Genomic DNA, 5,694 nt, shown 5'->3' on the forward strand with positions numbered 1-5,694 from the left:
TTTAGCCAGTGTCAATCTAATGATTCTACTCTCAAAGCTTATTTATGACTATTCATTCTTAAATCCCTGAGTGATCATCCCTAAGGTGTATGCAGGCCCAGGCAAATATTTTTTTCACAGGCTCCCTATCTGTGTAAACAACTTGATTAAAAATGTATTATAAAATTCACGGGCCACACTGAGGTATGGCGATTTATCAGTGAACATAGAAAATAATGGGTAGTGAGGTAGTCCTTACATATTTGTTTATTATATACATGGAACCTGGTGTGAGCTTTTACTTGCTCCAAGATCTTTCATATCTGAAAATGTCTTATTCACTTAACACTTCATATTCTAATTTGCCTAAGAATAGAACCCTGGGTGGGAAGTAAACTTCCCTCAGTATTGTAAAGTTATTTTTGTTAGTGAAAGTGTAGGATAGGCTCTGCAACAAAAAGCCCCATAGTTCTCATATTGTCATTGTCTCTTCTAATCTCTAATCTCTCTGTCTTTCTCACTACTTTGTTGGAGATTTCCACCTCTTTTATTGAATTAGAAATTTTTCTGCTATTGAATCTTCTCTGTCTCATTCTCTGATTGTTACTTTCAGAAAACATCCTGCTCTTGTTTCAAGGATGCTAAATCATCTCTAATTTTCGGAACATAGCAATTACAGTTTTATAAAAATCTGTTCCTGTTTTCTCTGAGTTATTTCCCCCTTTTAAACATCTGGTGATCTTTAACTTTTTGTTAAGAGTGAGGCACTAAAAAGGGTAATGCAGGGCCAGATGCAGTGGCTCATGCCTGAAATCCTAGCGCTATGGGAGGCTAAGGCAGGTGGATTGCCTGAGCTCAGGAGCTCAAGAGCAGCCTGAGCAAGAGAGAGACCCCGTCTCTATTCAAAATAGAAAAACTAGCTGGGTGTGATGGCACGTGCCTACTGTAGTCCCAACTACTTGGGAGGCTGAAGCGAAAGGATCACTTGAGCCCAGAAGTTTGAGAGTTTGAGCTTTCTGTGAACTTTGATGCCATGGCACTCTATCCAGGGTGACAGAGTGAGACTCTGTCTCAAAAAAAAAAAAAGAAAAAGGTAATCAGCACCATTGGTGGGTTTTTCAAAGTAATGGGCACAGATCTGATCATTTGGTATGGGACCTTCCATGTTCATTATCTGTAGGTCTTTTCTATTAGGATGTGTGGTTTCTCCAAGAGAGCAACCTTCTAATTTCGTGTTTTGGGTGTGGAAGCCTAACTATCAGTATTCTTGACAGTATTTGGAGGAAAAGGACTGCAGACTTACCACTTGGTGTGTTGGCTTTCATTAGATTTTCTGGTTTGTTTGTTTGTTTTGTTTTGCTTTTTGAGACAGTCTCCCTGTGTTACCCAGGCAGATGCTATGGCATTAGCCTAGTTCACAGCAACCTCAAACTCCTGGGCTCAAGTTATTCTCCTGCCTCAGCCTCCTGAGTAGCTGGGACTACAGGCACCTACCACAATGCCTGGATAATTTTTCAATTTTTAGTAGAGATGGCTGGTCTTGAACTCCAGAGCTCAAGGGATCTTCCTGCTTCTGCTTCTCAGAATGTTAGGATTACAGGCATGAGCACCACACCTGGCCAGGTTTTCTGTGTTTGGTAGGGCACCTCCACTGATGTCCCAAGTCCTGAGTCCCTCTGCTTTATCGGATGATAAACTTCTATCTTCATTGGGGAAAAGGAGAGGAGGGAGAATTGCCTACTTTAGTGGTGATAAAGGAATGTGGGGACCATTTGCTTTTCATACAGATTTTCAATTAATCCTATTATTTTCAGCCTCGTGTACCCCTACCTTCAAGGGGTATTGAAACAATAGTTCCCCTTTATCTGTAGGGCATACTTCCAAGACCTCCTGTGGATGCCTGAGAACACAGAAATACTGAACCCTCTATATACAACAGTTGGGCCCTCTGTATCCCTGGATTCAACCATCTGTGGATTGAAAACATTTGGGAAAAAATTGTATCTATACTGTACAGACTTTTTCTTGTCATTATTCCCTAAGAAATACAGTGTAATGCATGTTATATTTATATAGCATATACATTTTATTAGAATTATAAGTAATCTAGAGATGGTTTAAAGTATATGGGAGTGTGTGCTAGGTTATATGCAAACACTACACCATTTCATATAAGGGACTTAACTGAGAATTTTGGTATGAGAGGTGTGACCTTTCTTAGACTGTGGGGAGTCCTGGGATCTGTCCCCCATGGATACTGAGGGATGACTATACTATGTTTTTTTTCCTTTAGTATATACACACTTATGATAAAGTTTAATTTATAACTTAGGCACAAGATATTAGCAGCAGTAACTAAATAAAAGAGAACAATTATAACAATATACAATTGTAACAATAATAGTTACGTGAATGTGGTCCCTTTCCTTCTTAAAATATCTTACTTACTTTCTTACTGTATTCACCAATTTTTTTCAACTACAGTTGACAGCAGGTAACAGAAACCCTGGAAAGTGAAACCATGGATGGTGGGGAGGATCTCTATTCTAGTTGACAGTAGGTAACAGAAACCCTGGAAAGTGAAACCATGGATGGGGCTGGGGGGGTTTCTATATTCTAGTTCCTGAGTCTTTTTGGAGGTTGGATCTGTGTTTATTGTGCTGGCTCCCACACACTGCCAGCATTTCACTTTTAACTTTATTTGGTCTGATGAATTAATTATCACCTGTCCATCCACTTGCAGTTTCTAAAATATAGATATCATATTGAATATATCATCTCCAATCTCTTGAGCAGCTAGGCTATGCCTTCCTTTTTAGTCTATTTGCTGGCATTTCAATGGGAGAGGGGAGGAGAGCAAAGAAGGGAGCAGAGGTGCAATCCTTCATGATTAACTGTAAGAACGTTATTTCTTTAAATAGTGCCTCTCCCCCATTTTTCTAGTCTTTATTTTTTAAACTATTTTTTTGAGACAGAGTCTCACTTTGTCACCCTCAGTAGTACCATGGTACCACAAGGCCTGACTATTTTTAGAAATGGAGTCTTACTCTTGTTAATGCTGGTCTTGAGCTCCTGAGCTCAAGCTATCCACTATCCTTGACCTCCCAGAGTGCTAGGATTATAGGCATGAAGCACTGTGCCTGGCCTAATGAACCTTTCTTAAAGAAATTACTAACAAGGGATAACCAAGTAAATTTTAGCCTCCCAAAGGTACTGAATGTTCTTCTTCTTCTTCTTTTTTTTGAGACAGAGTCTCAAGCTGTGGCCCTGTGTAGAGTACTGTGATGTCACAGCTCACAGCAACCTCAAACTTTTGGGCTTAAGTGATTCTCTTGCCCGAGCCTCCCAAGTAGCTGGGACTACAAGCACCTGTCACAATTCTTTTTTTTTTTTTTGTTGAGACAGAGCCTCAAGCTGCCCCCCTGGGTAGAGTGCTGTGGCATCATAGCTCACAGCAACCTCCAACTCCTGGGCTCAAGCGAGTCTCCTGCCTCAGCCTCCCAAGTAGCTGGGACCACAGGCGCCCGCCACAACGCCCAGCTATTTTTTGGTTGCAGCCGTCATTGTTGTTTGGCGGGCCTGGGCTGGGGATTCGAACCCGCCACCTTAGGTGTATATGGCTGGTGCCTTAGCCGGTTGAGCTACAGGCGCCGAGCCAACCTGTCACAATTCTTGGCTTTTTTTCTTTCTTTCTTTTTTGGAGACAGTCTCACTTCATTGCCCTCAGTAGAGTGCTATGGTGTCACAGCTCACAGCAAGCTCAAACTCCTGGGTTCAAGTGATCCTCTTGCCTCAGCCTCCCAAGTAGCTGGGACTACAGGTACCCACCACGATGCCTGGATAGTTCTATTCTATTCTATTCTATTCTATTTTTTGAGATAGAGTCTCACTTTGTCACCCTTCGGAAAGTGCCATGGCCTCACAGTTCACTGCAACCTCAAACTTTTGGGCTTCAGTGATTCTCAGCCTCCCAAGTAGCTGGGACTATAGGTGCCCACCATGCTGCCTGGCTAATTCTATTCTATTCTATTCTATTTTTTGAGATAGAGTCTCACTTTGTCACCCTTGGTAGACAAATGCCTGGCTATTTTTCGAGACAAGGTCTCTCTCTGGCTCAGGCTGCTATTCAACCTATGAGCTCAGGCAATCCACCTGCCTTGGTCTCCCAAGTGCTAGGATTACAGGTGTGAGCCACCATGCCCGATATACCTGGCTAGTTTTATAGACAGGGTTTTGCTCTTGCTCAGGCTGGTCTCGAACTCCTGAGCTCAGGCAATCAACTTGCCTCAGCCTCCCAGAGTGCTAGGATTGCAGGTAGGAGCCACCATGCCCGGCCCCCTTTTTTAAATGTTTAGAAGGATGTTAGAATTTCTGAATCTATTCTCCATGATCCTCAATATTTCTTTCTCACTTCATGCAGCCTTATTTCTGTGTGTTGCATTTTTAGAGAATTCCTTGGACAAATCATTCAGTTCACAAGTTGGCTCTTCAGTTGTGTCTACCCTGCCACTGAGTTTTAATTTCAACAGTCAATCACTTTCTTTCTAATATCTCTAATTGATTAATAAATTCCAGTTCCTGTTTTCATGATTTTACTATACTCCTTTATCTCTTTGAAGATATATATATATATATATATATATTTTTTTTTTTTTTTTTTTTTTTTGAGATAGAGTCTCAGTATGTCACCCTAGGTAGAGTGCTGTGGCATCCAGCTCACAGCAACCTCAAACTCTTGGGCTTAAGCAATTCTTTTGTCTCAGCCTCCCTAGTAGCTGGGACTACAGGTGCCCACCACAATGCCTGGCTATTTTTTTGTTGCAGTTGTTGTTGTTTTAGTTGGCCCAGACTGGGTTTGAACCTACCAGCCTCCTCAGTGCATGTAGCCAGCACCCTACCCACTGAGCTATGGGTTCTGCTCTCTTTGAAGATATTAATCACACTTATTTTGACATTCTATTTTGATAACTTATTAATCTCATTTCATTGTGTAAATTCCTCCAATTTTTTAAGTTTGTTTCTCTCTGATGGTGTTAGAAACTTCTCAACTCTTTGGTGATTCTTTTCTTGTGCACACCTCTCTATAGTTGATGTAATTTACAGACTATCTGCTGTATTGGCTGTTACAGACCAGCTAGGGAAAGGAGCTACCACTATGGTCAGGCTTGCACTTTGTATTTGCTTTCACAAAGAACTGGTAATGGATGAGTTGTGCTGCTTGTGAGGTTGTGTGCAGGGTGTGATTGTGTCATATTCCCTGTAGGGAGTGTCCATGGTGCTGCCACACCTCAGGGAATGGTCTTGCTTCCTCCTGAAGGAGAAGTCTTCTGTATATTCCCACTGGTATTCTTACCTACAATTTTCCATGTCAATCCAATCTAATCTAGTATGATTTCTGTCTTTTAGCAAGTTCTCTCTGTCTATTCCAACAAGCATTTATAGTTTTAGAGCATAGTTATAATACTTTGTATTGTTTCTACGTTTAAAATTGGCGTAGAAGGGTAGACTTTAGTGTCTATCAGTCACTGTCTTGTGACCAGCGTTGGGTATTTAATTCTACACCAAATACCTTTGTGTTAGTGACTAAAAAGGTATTTTAAATGTCTGGTGATTCCCCAACTATGAATCAAAGAAACAGAAAGTAGTTTAACCCATATATCCTGCTTTACCAGTTTGTTACAAAATTAGGTTACATTCCTTTTTTTTTTTTTTTTT

Source organism: Otolemur garnettii, unplaced genomic scaffold (assembly GCF_000181295.1).
Source record: "Otolemur garnettii isolate 467f Iridium unplaced genomic scaffold, OtoGar3 scaffold00046, whole genome shotgun sequence".
Taxonomy (NCBI): Eukaryota; Metazoa; Chordata; class Mammalia; order Primates; family Galagidae; genus Otolemur; species Otolemur garnettii.